This window comes from Lutra lutra, chromosome 7 (assembly GCF_902655055.1).
Source record: "Lutra lutra chromosome 7, mLutLut1.2, whole genome shotgun sequence".
Classification (NCBI taxonomy): domain Eukaryota; kingdom Metazoa; phylum Chordata; class Mammalia; order Carnivora; family Mustelidae; genus Lutra; species Lutra lutra.
In genome coordinates this window covers 116,343,889-116,359,761 of record NC_062284.1, presented here as the reverse complement: position 1 = coordinate 116,359,761, position 15,873 = coordinate 116,343,889, and the positions used below count along the sequence as shown (strand labels likewise).

Below are 15,873 nucleotides of genomic sequence, written 5' to 3'. Positions count from 1 at the left end.
GACTAAGAATGATAGAGGGGCATCTGGGTAGCTCAATTGGTTAAGTAATTGATTCTTAATTTCCTTGATTTCTGCTGGGGTCATGATCTCAGGGTTGTGAGATTGAGCCCCCCTTAATCTCCTCATCCAGCTCCTGCCTCAGTGAGGAGTCTGCTTCTCTCCTTCTCCCTCTCCCTCTGCCCCTCTCCCCACCCATGGTTGCACAGTCTTGCACACGCTCTCAAATAAATAAATAAATAAATCTTTAACAAATTTTAAAAATTAAGAATGCTAGAATGTCATAACATTGCCTGCCCTTCCCAAATTAATTTACATATTTAATGAAATGTCATCCAGAATCCTAGTTTATATGATGATTATATATGATGATTTTAAAAATCAGTGGAGGAGTAGCTGAGAGTACGCAAGTAAATTCTAACAGAAAGATGGATGGGTGATAAAACAATTTGCTTTATATCTAATGTAATAAAAAATACAAAGTATGGGGACAGAGAGTTTATGGGAACTCTCTGTATTTTATTCCCAGTGTGGCTGTGAACTTAAACTTGCTCTAAAAGATGGTTTATTTAACATAGATAAATAAGTAAAAAAAAAAAAAAAAATGATGGGCTTGGCACAATAATAGACAAAGGGATCAAAGAAACCGAATCCAAAATTGGTTCAAGTAGTTACCAGTCTTAATATTTGACCAAGTGGAAAAGGGTAGTTTATTTGATAAGTTACACTGACAGAACTGGCATCTGAAGGCAAACAGGTTAGACTCATAAAGCATACCATGTACAAAAAAAGTTCTAGATAAATTAAAAACCTAAATGTAGAATATAAAATTTTAGGAACTCAACTTTAGGAAAACATTTGTTTAAGCTTCAAGTGGGGAAGCCTTAAAACAAGGTCTAGAAGTCATAACAAAAACATGGGCATTTTATGCACATAAAAATTAAAACTTTCAGATCAGAAAAGATACCATAAGTAACATTTTAAAAGGCAAACACGCTTTGGGAAAATATTTGCAACATATGTGACGAATGAGGGGTTTATATCATGAATTATATTGAGTAGTCTTAGAAATTTGATAACAGTAGGAAAAAGGGCAAAGGATAGACACAAGAATTTTCGAAGGAGTACATGCACACGGCCAATAAACATTTTTTAAAAATTCTCTAAATATCTTGGAGTAAAATCAAATACATATTTCACCTAGTAGACTGGCAAAAATTGAGAAAGTAGCAATGTATTTATGCGGTTAGAAAAAAATAGAAACCATTTGAATCTCTAGCAACAGGAGAACAATTTAATAAATATGACATATATATAGTATGGAATATTATGCACTTATATACATTTTTTTTATGCACTGATGCAGTTCTTAGTAAAAAGCAAATTGCAGAATCGTGTATGCATGATACAATTTTTAAAAAACAAACCCAAAGGGTGCCTGGGCGGCTCAGTGGGTTGAGCCTCTGCCTTCGGCTCAGGTCATGAGCCCAGGGTCCTTGGATAGAGCCCCACATCGGGCTCTCTGCCCAGCAGGGAGCCTGCTTCCCTTCCTCTCTCTCTGCCTGCCTGTCTGCCTGCTTGTGATCTCTGTCTGTCAAATAAATAAATAAAATAAAAACAAACCCAAGCTAATTGTCTTTGGCAACCACTATATTGGTATATGTGAGTATAAAAAAAAAAAATGGAAGGATACTCAGCAGACTTTAACATTGGTTACTTCAATAAAGGAGACAGATTGGGAACGGGGATTTATTAAACTGTTCCTGGTATATGTCTGTATTATTTAATTTGATAGAGCAAACATATATTTCTTTTGTGTTTAAAAAAACAACTAAGTGATCTGCACTTTCAGCTATGGTTTGATGATAACAGAGCTACCAAGGCAGTAAGGACCCGAAGCACTAAAAACCAGAGGAAAGGAAGGCATTGAGAAGTGAGCTGGAAGTCTCTAGTGCATTCTTCCTCAAAGCACCTGCAGACCCATAAACTCTGGTCCACCGGAAAGCTAAGCAGGACATAGCAACTAAAAGATGGAGATATTAAGTAGAATTCTGAGCAGTCTAATCTACGTGGAGACAAAGGAATTGGAATTGTGGCTCACCACGGAGGTGAGCCTTGGGAAACGGAGGTGACCAGAAATAGACCACTGCTTGCATCAGCATGGAGCAGTCTCAAATAAACTCACATGCAGACAAAATTAAGATAATTCATCTCTATCCTAAAAGCCTACCCCAAAGATAAGTAAGTCCTCTCTAAAAAAGCTAATATTACCCAAAGACTCATATTGTACACTCAAAATGTGTAGGATTCTTCATACCTAATGTTAGTATTCAGCCCAAACAAACAACAAAACAGCAGGCATTCCCAGAAACAAGAAAAACAAGAGGGAAGGGAGGAGAGGGAGGGAGAGAGAGAATGAGAGGGGGAGGGGAGGAAGAGGGAGGAGGGAAGGAGAACAATATCTAGAAACAGACCTACAGGAGGTCTAGATTTTGGAGGTGCCACATCCAGACTATAAGAGAGCTGTGATCAATAGATAATAAGATAGCAATTTTCAGCAAAAACTTGGAATCTACTAAAAAATGAGCAGATGGAAATTAGGGAACTGAAAGATAGGTCAGTATAAAATACTTATGCTAAAACATAGAGATGAAAAGGAAGAGAAAATCCAGACAAGGGCGTAAAAGAAATGCAGGGCATACTAACACAATTGAACATCCCTGTAATTGGGGTTCTAAAAGAAGAGGAGACAGACAACAGGCAGAAATATTATTCAAAAGTATAATTACTATATTTCCAAGATCATTTAAGGACATTAAGTGACATGTTCAAGAACTTCTATAATGGGCTCCCGTGTGGCTTAACTGGTTAAGCATCCCACTCTTGATCTCAGCTCAGGTCTTGATCTCAGTGTGGTGAGTTCAAGCCCCACATTGGGCTCCATGCATTTCCCCCCCATTATTGTAACTTATGATTAGAAAAGAAGGTATAAGTGTCTAGGGGGAGAGGGCAAAGAGAATGCTTTAATACTGACATACTATTTAAAAAAAAAAAAAGAATTTCTACAAAATCCAAATAAGATAAATTTAATGAAAGCTATACCTAGGCCCATCATAATAACACTGATAAGAACCAAAGGCAGAGACAAATTTGGGAGCAACAGAACAAGCAGATCCATTAGCTGCGAAAGAGCAGCAATGAACTGACAACGGACTTAACTGCCTTACTGATATTAAATTTAATAAAGCACGGGTACCTCTTATAACCTCTAGGTCAGGGATTAGCACTTCTGTAAAAGGCCGAGTGGTAAGTATTTCCCTGCCTTACCGGTCATACAGCGTCTGTGGCCACCACTCTGCCCCTCTGTCCTCAAGCAGAGCCCTCACTGACAGTACATAAACAGGCATGCGTTCCAATAAACGTATATTTGCAAGACAGGCCACAGGCCCGATTTGGCCCATAGGCCATAGATTGCTAACCCCTGCTCTAGGATAATCGTTTAAAAAGGAGTAGAAGAGCATGTGGCTAGCACTACATATTCTCCCTGGGTGTTCTCATCCGTTCCCATGGCCTCCATGACCACCTACGCGCTCCCAAATCTGTGTCCCCCCACCAGCTCTGCCTCTGAAGCTTCAGATCTGTCTCTGTGCCTCTGAGATTTCCTTTTTGAACATCCCACGAGTTCATGAGGGGCAGAACCACACCTTCCTCCTTGCTTTCCAAACGTGTTTTCCCTTTCAGATTTCCTAAGCCAGTGCTGCCCTCCATCGAGTTTCTCAGGCCAGACCCTTGGAAATCGACTTAGCACCCCTTCTCCATCATCTGTTAGTCAATCAGCAATCGAGCCTACTTATTCCACCATGGAAATATTTTCTCTCCAACAACTCACAGCCCTAGTAATAAAACCTTCATAAACAAATGGAGAAATTATGTAAGAGGTAAAAGGATGTGTTGCTGGATATTGGATGAGGTTGTTCATTGCTTCTTAAGAACATCGCTAAATATCCAGGAAATTATGGTAAGCCATGGCTAGAAAAGAAGGTGTGTCTAGGGAGAGGGCAAAGAGAATGCTTTAATATTGACATGCTATTCTTTTTATTCCATGCCCGCTGTCGTCCACATGTCCCTGGCAGAAACAGTGTCCAAGAGCAGCCCTTTCCACCTGGCTGATGCTCCCATAGATATTTGGGAGGCCCGTTAGGGATGGAAGAACACAGCCCTCGAGAGAAACTTCAAAGGCATGAAAATCAGGGGCTCCTCTTAAAGAGACCTGTTCTCTTGCTTAGAAGATGAACGAAGTTCTTCTATACCTTTGAGTATTCTCAAGGTCACGGTGAACTGGAAGGGAGGAGAGCAGTTGTGAACACGGAATTGAGACCAAGGAACCTGGATGAAGAGAGATCCAAATGACCAAGAATATGGTTCTATATGGTTCTGTGAAGAAACAAATTTGTGAAAAACATTAGATAAGGACATTACAAGAACAGAAAATTGCAGACCAATCTCTACCGCGAATATAGATACAGAAATCCTTGACAAATTGTAAGCAAAGCAAATCTAATAATACATATAAAAAGATAAGTACATCACGACCAAATAACCTCTATTTCAGATATGTGAAGCTGGTTTAACATTAGGAAATGAGTCCATAGGGGCACCTGGGTGGCTCAGTCAGTTAAGCATTCATGACTCCTGATTTCAGTTCAGGTCATGGTCTCAGGGTCAAGGGATCCAGCACTGTGTCAGGCTCCGTGTGGAGTCTGCTCGATGATCCGGTTTCTCTTTCTCCCTCTCCCTCTGTCCCTCCCCCCACCTGCATGGGCACACACACACTCTCTCTTTCCCTCCCTCTCTCTCAAAATAAATGAATAAATGAGCGTCTGAGTGGTTCAGCTGGTTAAGCTATTGCCTTTGGCTCAGGTCATGGTCCCACGAAGTTCCAGGATTGAGTCTCAGTTCAGGTTTCCAGCTCAGTGGGGAGTCTGCTTCTCCCTCTGGCCCTCTTCCCTCTCATGTTTTTCTCTCTCACTTTCTCAAATAAATAAATAAAAATCTTTAAAAATAAATAAATAAATAAAATCTTTAAAAAAAAAAGTCCATATAGTTTATCACTTTAACAGAGCAAGGAAAAATTTCATACAATCATCTTAGTAGATACAAAGAAAGGATTAGATAACTTTCAATGCAAGTTTATGATTTTCCAAAAAAACTTTAAGAAACTAGGAATTGAAGGGAACTTCCTTAATATCGTAAAGATTTTCTACGAAGAACCTACAGTAAACTTCATATTTAATGGGAAAATACTGAAACTAGTTCCATTAAGACGAAGAAAAAAACCAGAGAGAGTCCCATCATGTCCACTTCTATTTACCATTGTATTTGATATCCTAACCAGTGCAAAAATGAAAGATTTGAAAGGAAGAAATCTGTAAACATGATTATGTATAAGGAAAATGAATAAAAAGGCAAAATCTACAACTGTGAGAACTAAAAATTTGAGCACTGTCATTGTATGCAAAGTAAGTACACAAAAATCAGTAGTGTTTTATTCACTGTAAAAACAATTTAACATAAAATTTTGTTTAACAACAGATTTTTGTTTAACAACATAAAGAAAACAATACCACTTGGTGTCACAAAATCTAAATACTTAGGAATAAATCAAAAGAAATATGTGTGAGACCTATACATTGAAAATTTTAGAACATTACTGGGAGAATTTGAAGAAGATCTGAGTAAATAGGTAGTCTGTGTTCATGCAAAAGACTCAATATTATAAAGATGGCAATTCTCTTTAAATTGATCTATAGATTCAGGGCCATCTTGATATTCCAGCAGGCTTTTTTTTTTTTTAAAACTGATAAACTGATTCTAAAATTTATATGTAATTGCAAAGGGTCAAGAATAACCAAGATAGGGGCGCCTGGGTGGCTCAGTGGGTTAAGCCGCTGCCTTTGGCTCAGGTCATGATCTCAGAGTCCTGGGATCGAGCCCCGCATCCGGGCTCTCTGCTCAGCAGGGAGCCTGCTTCCTCCTCTCTCTCTGCCTGCCTCTCTGCCTGCTTGTGATCTCTCTGTCAAATAAATAAATAAAATCTTTAAAAAAAAAAAAAGAATAACCAAGATATTCATGAAAAGAACAAAGCAAAAACACTCACTCTACTAAATGTCAAGTTTTCTTATAAGCTACAACAATTAAGACATATGTGAATAAAAGAAGAGAAAAATAAGCAAATCAAACCAACTAGAAAGTCCATAAACAGACCCATACATACACAAATACTTGATTTGTATCAAAAGGTAGTGCTGCAGGTGAAATGATGTCTTTTCAACAAATTGTACTGGGTCAGCTGTATGTCCATATGGGAAAAAAAAAGTTTCACCCCTTCTTCACATTAAATTTAAAAAAAGTAATTCTATAGACCTATAACTACAGAGAACAAGCTGGTGGTTGCTAGAAGGAAGGGCAGTGGCGAGGGGGCGATGTAGGCAGAAATGAGTGAAGAAGAATGGGAGATCCAAGCTCCCAGTTATGGAATGAAGAAGTCACAGGAATAAAAGACACAGCATAGAGAATATAGTCAATGATAATGTAATAGCCTTGTATGGTGACAGACGGTTGTTACCCTAATGGTGGACATAGCATAACATACAGAGTAGTTGAATCACTATGTTGTACACCTGAAATTGATGTAACATTGTATGCCAATTATACTCAAATAAAAACATGAAAAAAATAAAATCCTGGAATTATAGATCTAAATTTGAAACATAAAAAATAAGAATTCTAGAAGATAACACAGAAAAATATCTTAAAAGCCTTGGATAGACAAAGTCTCAAAGAACACGTAAAGAAAAAATGATAAATGTGCTACATTAAAACTATAAAAAATTATTCATCAAAAGACACAATTAAGAGAATGAAAAGGCAAGCCACAGGCTGGGAGGAAATAGTTGCAACACATGTAATGACAGAGGACTCGTATCCAGAATATGTAAAGAACCCTCACAAGGTCAATAAGAAAAAGACAGACAATGCTCTAGAAAAATAAGCAACAGACTTGATCAGACACTTAACGAAAGAGACTATCCAAAGGGGAATATATCTAGGAAAGATTTCCCACTTCCTAGTCACTAGGAAAATGTAAATGAAAGCCACAATTAAATATACACCCACCGGAATGGCTAAAATTAAATGGATTGATAAAACTCAGCACTGCCAATGACCTGATGCCACAATGCTGGGGAGGGGAAGGTGCAATTGTACCACCAACTGAAAACTATCATTATCCATTAAATCTACATATTCACCCACCTCATGAGCCAACAAGTCCATTCTGAGATACAGACCCAAGAGAAGCAAGTACATATGTAAACCCAAACCTATGCATGCAAATGCTCCTAGCAGCATTATTCAAAATAATAAAAACAAAATAAAAGAAAACAAGAAAACAAAACAAACCTGGAAACAACTTAGATGTCAATCATGAGCAGAATAAAAATTCAATTAAATTGGGGGCATATTCACCCAATGGAAACACCACAGCAAAGAAAAGCAACAAACTGCTGCTACACACACTTTGGATAAACCTTACAGACCCACTGTGAGCAGACCCAATAGTACATTTTGTGCTTCCATTTATACAAAGTTCAGAAATCACATAAAACTCATGTAACGGTCCGGAAGTCAGGAGAGCAGGTACCTTTGAAGACAGAGAGGACGCGTCATTGGGTGTAGTACCTGAGGGGTACCTGGGACACTTGTAATATTTATCGTTCTGGGTAATGATTCAATGAAATACAATCACTTTGTGAAAATTCCTTGAGCTTGGACTTATGACTTGTGCACTTGTCCGTATGTGTATTCTCCTTCAACAGACACTTTTAATAAAGGAAACAACAGAAAAATAATTAAGTGAAAAATGTTGGAAATACAGGTTATAAGAGAGTTAAGAATTATATGGGTGCCTGGGTGGCTCAGTCGGTTAAGCATCTGACTCGGTTTCAGCTCAAGTCATGATCTCAGGGTCCTGGGATGGATCCCTACGTCAGGCTCCACGTTCAGCTCAGAGCCGGCTTGAGATTCTCTCTCTCTCTCTTTCTAAATAAATAAATAAATCTTAAGGAAAAAAGAATTCTATACCCCATAGGGAAGAATTATGTCTTCCTAAACTCTCCTATTATCAAACATCCCGTGTGAAACTTCTCTCTCTCCTACAGAGCTGCTCCAGAGTTTACTTAAGTTCAACGTGTTGTCTGCTTCTGCCTCTCCTCAACTGCTCTCAGATTTTATAGTCCCAGGGCCATGGAAGGCCAGCACCTGGGCACAGTGATGTCTGTGACAAGCAGAGCTAAAGGCAGCAAAGGCAGGCAGGGCTGGTCCCAGTGAGGTGCCTGAGGCCCCATGTCTGGAGAGGCACCGACTTGAGGAGCTTTTGGGGTATAATGGTAAGTAGTGGGGCCTAAGGAAGAAGAAGCCACGGGGCAGGTTCTCAATATTCACCCCATCTGCCCCATTGTGCTGCCAACCTCTGGAGAAAGAAGGGCATTCATTACCTGCTCTTGTCTGGTGACAAGTCATGGGGGTGACTTCTCCCACTTGAAGTGTCTTCTTCTCTAGATAAAGGGATGCTATGCAGCTCCCAACATGGACGTGAGGAATAAATAACAATTTTTCGTGAACAGGTCTGACATACTCCTGCTTATGAATCTCAGAGTTTCCTGTTCTGGAACCTACTTCCTTCAAGCATCATCATGGCTCCCTCCCCCTTCTCCTTTGAGTTCTCACTTTACTGACTCTTTGTCATTGAAGCTTCCAAAACAAATTCCCCAATCTCTCCAATTAAAAAGCCAAATGATCTCCCCTCCCTCCCTTGGCAGCCCTTACCCTTTCTTCCGCTTTATTTTTTCTCCCCAGCCCCATGTATTTCGTTCATTCATTTTTATCCAAATGAATTCCCAAATCTGGGTTGTTTTAAGGTACCAAATAACCTGAAGGAACTCCTTGAAGTTGGAAGAGAGCCAGCCTTGCCAGGAATCAGCCAGAAGACCTGGTTTCTGCATGAGTCTGCTCTGGCCGCCATCAGAAAATACCACAGACTGAGTGGCTCAAGCAGTGGAAATTCATTTCCTCACAGGCTGGAGGTGAGAAGTCCAAGATCAAGGTGTCAGAAAGTTCGAGATCTTCTGCAGCCTCTGTCCTCAGCTTGCAAATGGCTGCCTCCCTGGTGTGTCTTCACATGGTCTTCCCACTGCCTATCTGTGCTCCCGTCCTTTTCTTATAAGAACACCAGTCATTTGATTAGGGCCCACTCTAATGACCTCATCTAACTTAATTATCTCTTGGCCCTCACATGCTGAAGTACAGGAAGCTACCAGTTCAACCTACGCATTTGGGGGAAGGGGGTCCCCCATGCAGCCCATAATGGGCTTGCTGTGTGAGCTCTGTGACTGGGTTGAATCCCCCAACTTCTCTGGCCTCTGTCTCCTCCTGATTTTGAAAATGAAGTCTGTGGCTCTTGTTCCTGCTGCTGACAACAAGTAGCCCGCTTGCTGGCTCTCCTGTGAAGATCTCCTCGCGTCCAACCACAACCAGAAATTAGGGAATAAACAACGGCAGAAACTGAAGGCAGACTGTCATCAGAATTACCGTAGTTGTTTATAACCCTGTATGCAGATAGTAGAGAGGGGGATAAAGTGGGAGTCTGTCCCATGTTCAGAGGAGACAGGTGGATGTAGAGCATACAGTGGGAGGCAAGCAGGGTAAGGGGGAGAAAGAGCGAACTGACGTGCATTTGAGAATTACTCTATATCAGAAACTGTAATCTCACGGAATCCTCACGCTGACCCCACGAGTGGGGTTGTTGTTATTAATTTTTCTTCGATGCTATAGGTGAGGACACAGAGACTCAGAATGCAGAACTGGGCTTGGTTATTTCAGTCTATCTGGAAGTCAGATAACCCCCACGAGTCACTCTGCCCCCAGCGATGGTTGAACGTGCCGAGCTACTCCCCTCACCTCCCACCTTCCTGCCCAGCCACACCTGCTGCAGGTGAAAAGAAAATGAAGCTCCCGTCAGTTTCTGGTAGTTCTAGAAAAAAGATAAGACCAGTTCTGTGTGTATTGTCACTGCTGCTGTTTTAGTGAATGGGAAATGTTCTTTGAAGAACTATCAAGAGCCATAAATGGACACAAAGAAGAAAGTTCTAGAAAAAGCAAAACTAATCTACAGTGACAGGAAGCAGATCAGTGGTTGCTTGAGGGGAGGAGGGATAACTGCAAAGGGGCTAGGAACCTTTGAGGGTAGATGTAAATGTTCTGTATCTTGATCATGGTTGTTATACTTGTGTGTACTGCTATCAAAACCCATCAACCTGTACACTTAAAACAGGTAATTTTATTGTATGCAAATTATACCTCAATAAAGTTGATTTTATTTTATTTTTTTAAAAGATTTTATCTATTTGTTTGATGGAGAGAGAGAGATCACAAGTAGGCAGAGAGAGGCAGAGAGAGAGAGGGAAGAAGGCTCTCCGCTGAGCAGAGAGCCCGATTTGGGGCTCGATCCAGGACCCTGAGACCATGACCTGAGCTGAAGGCAGAGGCTTGACCCACTGAGCCACCCAGGCGCCCCAATAAAGTTGATTTTAATAGAAAAATAAATCACTAAGAATCCCACCACCCAAAGATAACAACTATTACCATTTTGGTGTTTTTATGCTAGTAGGGCGCACACACACACACACACAGTGTCACATTCTATGTTCCATTTCCTTTTTCTCTCTCAGTAACATATCATGCAGACCTTTCCATGTCAATACATGGAATGCTGCACTGGCATTTTCATAATGGTAGAATGTACCATTATGTCACGTAACACAACCTGCTCAAACAATTCTGTTTGAAAATTAAGATGTTTCCATTTTTAAAAAATACTTTATTTATTTGACAGACAGAGATCACAAGCAGGCAGAGAGGTAGGCAGAGAGAGAGAGAGGGAAGCAGGCTCCCTGCTGAGCAGAGACGCCCCCCCCAACAATGTGGGGCTCGATCCCAGGACCCTGGGATCATGACCTGAGAAGAAGGCAGAAGCTTTAACCCACTGAGTCAACCAGGTGCTCCAAGATGTTTCCATTTTTTTGCTGTTATAAACACTATCATGGATATCCTTGTAATGTGTTTGAGCACATTCTTAACTATTGCCATAGAGTAAATTTCAACCAGTAAAATTACTGAGTCAAAGAGGTTCATATTTTTTAAGGAATTTGATATATCTTTCAAAGGTGCCCTTCCTAAAAGCAATACCAATTTACATCCCCACCAGCCATCTCTTGGTCTTCACTCTAGACCAGTCAGCATTGTGGATCTCTGTGGAAACAAATACAAGGAAGATCGCACCAATGACATATCCTAAAATCCCAAACTTTCGAAGTAACTGAAATCTTACAGAGTCAGTGTTTCAGCCTTAACCTTAACCGAACTCAAGAGCCATGAAGGTTCTGGGGTCTGAGATCACCAGGCTCAGTTAGGAGTACACCCGGGACTCGAACTCAGGATGGAAACCACCACATGATTTGCTGAAGGAGCAGGGAATCAGGAAAGGGATCAGGAAAGAACTCACATCAACCCCAGACTCACATGTTTTCTAACTCCTATGCTCACTTGTCGATTGGCACCAAACCTTGCTCTGGAACAGTCCCCCGGGGATCCTGGAATTTGCACATATCGTCATGATGATCAGCAAAACTCCAGTTGGTTCCACCTTTTTTCCATCTTCCCATCTCTGCTGCTTGTGGCCTTGAGATGGTTCTTAGCCTCTCTGAGGATCGGTTTTCTCAACAGAAACGTGGAGTTGGTCATTGTACCTACCTCATGGAGTTTTATGAAGATGACATGAAATAAAACAGTCAAATTCATTAGCAAGGCTGCCCATCCTAAGGAGGCGCTGATACATGCTAAGCATTTTTCTTCCCTGGCCCCTCAGGCAGCAGAGAAGCCTGAGAGGAACAACTTCCCACCTTTGGGATTCTGCCCCAGAATTCATAGCGGTGCCTCTACAAAGGGCCAGCCCGCCTGCCACCCCTCTCCTTTTAGATCTGCCTAATGCCATCGATAAACTAGAAGAAACCTCATTCTTGGGGGAGGCCTGCCCACCCCTCATGCCTCCAGGACCACGCCTGACAAATATAGAAGAAATTACAGGCATCTGATTTCAGGCTACGTGTGTACACTTTGTCTGAGCCAAGCCCCAATCCCTAGTTCTGCTGCTGCATCAAAAGACCATCTCTCCTCCAGGCTCCAGGCCCAGAGTAAGCAGCAATTTAGGAGGCAACCCCCTCTTATTTTTAGCCTTAAAAACCCAAAAGCCAACATACCAGCACTCACCCAAGCGTCTCTCGCAAGCTGTTGTTTGATTTGGGTTGAGAAAATGACAGACTGAGTTCTGCACCAAGAACAGAAGAAAAAAAGAGGGGAAAAAGGGAGTTTTATTTTCCCTCCCCTGCCAACCTCCATCCCCCTCAACTCCTCCCTTAGGCCTGGGTGGACCCTGCCTGGGTAATCGTCCCCTGCTATATTTAAAAACCACAGATGTGTTGGTGGAGACTTAATTTCGGAATTGCAGGCGGCGTCTCCTGAGGACAGGGGGAAAGCCGGTGCTGCGCGCCCGCCCGCCCGGCCGCCCTCCCCGCCCGCCGCCCGGAGCCCCGGACTCCGCGGAATCCAGGTCAGGACGCGCCGCCGTCTTGGGACCGCCGCCGGCCCGGAGGAGCCGGGCACCGGGCTCCGGCCGTTAGGTGGGTGGGTGGGTGGCCGCGGGCGAGGGCTCCCGCCCTCATTGGATCCCCCAGGGCCCGGCGTGGGAGGGGGGGCCCGCGAGGCGCAGGTCCGCTTCCCCGAGGCTGCTCGGGACGCTATCTGAAAATCCCCCCTCGGCGCGCGAGGATAAATATGCGCGGCTTGTCATTCGGTGCGGCTCCCTGGCTCCCAGCTGATAGGGTGACGTTCGGTTGGGAGGCTTGGAGATTGGCTTTTTGATTTGGCTTCTTGCTGCAGCTTAATGGGCAAAGCTCACGGCTCGCCCAGAAACCAGCCCCTCCGCGCGGCGAGGCCGACACGTCCCCCGCGGTGACGGCGTGCCAGGCGGAGAGTCGGCGCGCGCCCAGCCCCGGGAAAGCCCCGGCGACGCGGCCGCGAGCCGGGGTCCCTCCGAGCCGCCAGGGCGCGCCGGGCCGCCCGCCTTCCTGCCCCTCCCGGCAGGGATCCCCCCGCTGCCGGCGGCCGGGACTCCGGGCCTCCCCAGGCTCAACCCCGAGCCCGCGCCCCGGCCCGGGCTCCTCCGGGGGTCCTCGGGAGGGTCTCCCCGCTCCTCCCTAGGCCCCCTGCCCCAGCCGCAGCCCGCGCGCCCCCCCACCACCCCGGAAGCCTGCGAGCCCACTAGCCCCGCGGGCGGCGGCGGCGGCCGACTGACATGTCCCGGACGCGGCTGCGGCCGGCGGGCAGCCCGCGGGGGCGATGAGCCGCTGCGGCCGCTGAGCAGCCGGGTGGCGGGGCGTCGCGCACCTTCCTCTCCCCCCTCACTTGGCCGCTCCGCTCGGGAGACCGGGAGGAAACGGTGAGTAATGGGGTGAGCCTCCTGCCCTTCCCCCTCAGCGGGAGGCCGAGGCTGGGGGCTTGGGACGCCCCCCGGAGGGTTCCCGCTTGTGAATGCCGGTGTTAATTAAGTTATTTCTCGAGATCATTCATACCCGCTGCCTTCCCGTGGGTTTAGTGCCTCAAGAGGTGGGGGGAGGGTGCCTCGGAAAGTGAACGTTTTGTCTGCGGAGCTGGGGGGGGCATGGTGGCAGAGTGTCGGGGGGTCGGGGGGGCGCAGAACGAGACGCCGGGGCGTGTGTGTGTGTGCTCTCGGGCGGCGGGTGCGCCCCGGGGACAGGGAACGCTGCGGCGCGGGCCGGCTGCATGTGTGCCTGTGTGCCCGTGTGCTGGCGGTGCCCGGCCGTGCGGCGCTCCTGGGGCTCTGAGTGCCGGCGGGGGTCGGGGGCTAGGAGCGGAGCGCGTAACCCCGCGGCGCGCGCCCGCGTGCACACACGCACGCGCGCGCCCAGCCTCGGGACTCCGCGGCGGCGGGTCGGGAACTGCAGCCCCGGCGCACCGGCGGGCCGCGGCCAAGAGGGCGGGGAGAGAGGGAGGGTTGCTCGGGTCCCGGGCGCTCCGGACGGCGGGGTCTGGGCGGGCCGCGGCCAGGTGGGGAGAAGGGAGGTGTGTTAACTACCCACTCCCACCACCCTCCCCGAGACACACACACACACACACACACACACACACGCGCACACAGACGCACGCATGCACCCAGAGGCCCTCCTTCCGAGGCTAGTGCTGCTCTGCAGACCCTGCCGGACCTGCCCCGAGGACCCAAGCCACTGGGAGAGATGAAGAAAGCGATTTGCTCCGGGGAGAGAAAGCAGTTTTTCGTCTTTATTCACTGAGTTTTATTTTTAACCGTGGAGGGAGTGCGGGGGGGCGGGCGGTGGTTAAATAGAACAAATGCCTTTAATGCAGTGCCATAAATTTACCCGCCTGCTGCCCGCCTCTCTCCCTCCCTCTCTCCCCTCCCTCCCTCCCTCCCTCTCTCCCCTCCCTCCTTCCCTCCCTCCCTCCGTCACTCACTCACTCACTCACTCATTCACTCATCTTTTATGGCGACTAAAAAACCCTGCCCGTTTGCTGGTTCAGTCTCCTGGGCAGAGGTTGAAATTGGGGCAGGTTCTCAGAAAGGCAGGCTGCCGCGGGCAGCGAGACTCCGAGCTCCCGGGTGGTCGAGAAACACCCTGAGCCGAGGGAGTTGTGGGTACGTGATGGGCACGCAGCGGGCCTACTGGTGTGGCACCGAAAGGGAAGCCTCCGGGCCTCTGCCGACCCGGTGACTTGCAGCCGCCTGTGATTAATCTCCCACAGCTGTTGTGCCCCATCCACTGGAGCTGAGCTCTTGTTTACCTCAATTTTCAAATATAGCTTCTGCGCCATGCTCTTCCTGAGATGGGGGATCCGTACGCTTTACAGGGGCGCCGGCCTCCTGCTGGCCCTTCTTTTTAGCGGGCTCGCAAGTTTGAGAGGAACCTGCCTTTTCATGCGGTGCGGTGCCTCCCGTGGGGACGGCAGCTGCCAGATCTTCTTGGTGTGGGCTGATCACCCCAGCTTCTCATCGCTGCCTACAATTCCTGCCCGAGGTCCCCACACACGTGTCCACTCCCTAGCCCCTTTCTTTAAATAAAATATGGATATTGGGTTGAGAAGAAGCAGATGGAGCCTACAGAACTGAACTTGAAGACGTTCTTGAACTTAATGGAGATGGAAAGCCTACTCATGCGGTTTTCTGTACTTGGGATGCTTTCTTGTTCTTCCAACACCCCTAAACTCCAACTCCTTTCTTGTCTAATGTACTCCTAGTCTTCCTCCAGCTCCTAGGTCATTGGTTACTTCCTTAAGGATGCTTTCCATACCATCTCTGACCCGGCCAGAACGTCTGTACACTCATAACCTGAACCTGTTATTTTGAAGTAATTTAAAGAGGCACATTCAGTTTACTTGTGTGGTGGAGTAAATGCTAATCACAACTCTAGACTGTAAGCTGCAGGAAGGGAGGGAATATAACTGCTGTTTATTCATGGTGTATCTGCAGGGCCTAGCACTGTGCCTGGCATAGAGTAGGCAGTCAGTAAATGCTGGGTGGAAAATGAACTCGAAGGGCCAAGGTAGTTCTCCTCTCTGCTCCTGCCCCTCTGCTGTCCTCTTTGGCATCTCTTCTGTATGGCTTCCTGGTCACAGAAAAGAAAATGGGGTTATCAAACTGACCCTGTAAAAAAACATTTCCTTCTTCAG

The 15,873-nt window shown here is 45.8% G+C and overlaps 1 protein-coding gene and 1 long non-coding RNA gene across 8 annotated transcripts in view; one reads left to right on the top strand and one right to left on the bottom strand.

Moving 5' to 3' along the window:
• Positions 1 to 1,498: 1,498 nt before the first annotated feature.
• Positions 1,499 to 12,697, bottom strand: LOC125105269 (uncharacterized). The gene is made up of 3 exons (XR_007128852.1): positions 12,382 to 12,697; positions 11,635 to 11,861; positions 1,499 to 4,431 (listed from the first exon to the last, which is right to left on the bottom strand). It is a non-coding gene; the product is annotated as an uncharacterized LOC125105269 (long non-coding RNA).
• SLC8A3 (solute carrier family 8 member A3) overlaps positions 8,953 to 15,873 on the top strand; it is a 141,841-nt gene continuing 134,920 nt past the window's right edge. For 2 of the 7 annotated variants that reach the window (XM_047738569.1, XM_047738564.1), the window contains exon 1: positions 13,013 to 13,609. The gene's annotated coding sequence lies outside the window, so the exon portion shown is untranslated. Of the gene's footprint in view, positions 9,141 to 13,005; positions 13,610 to 15,873 lie in introns of those variants that run through there. The other 5 variants (XM_047738565.1, XM_047738567.1, XM_047738573.1 and 2 more) reach the window with 5 other exon arrangements.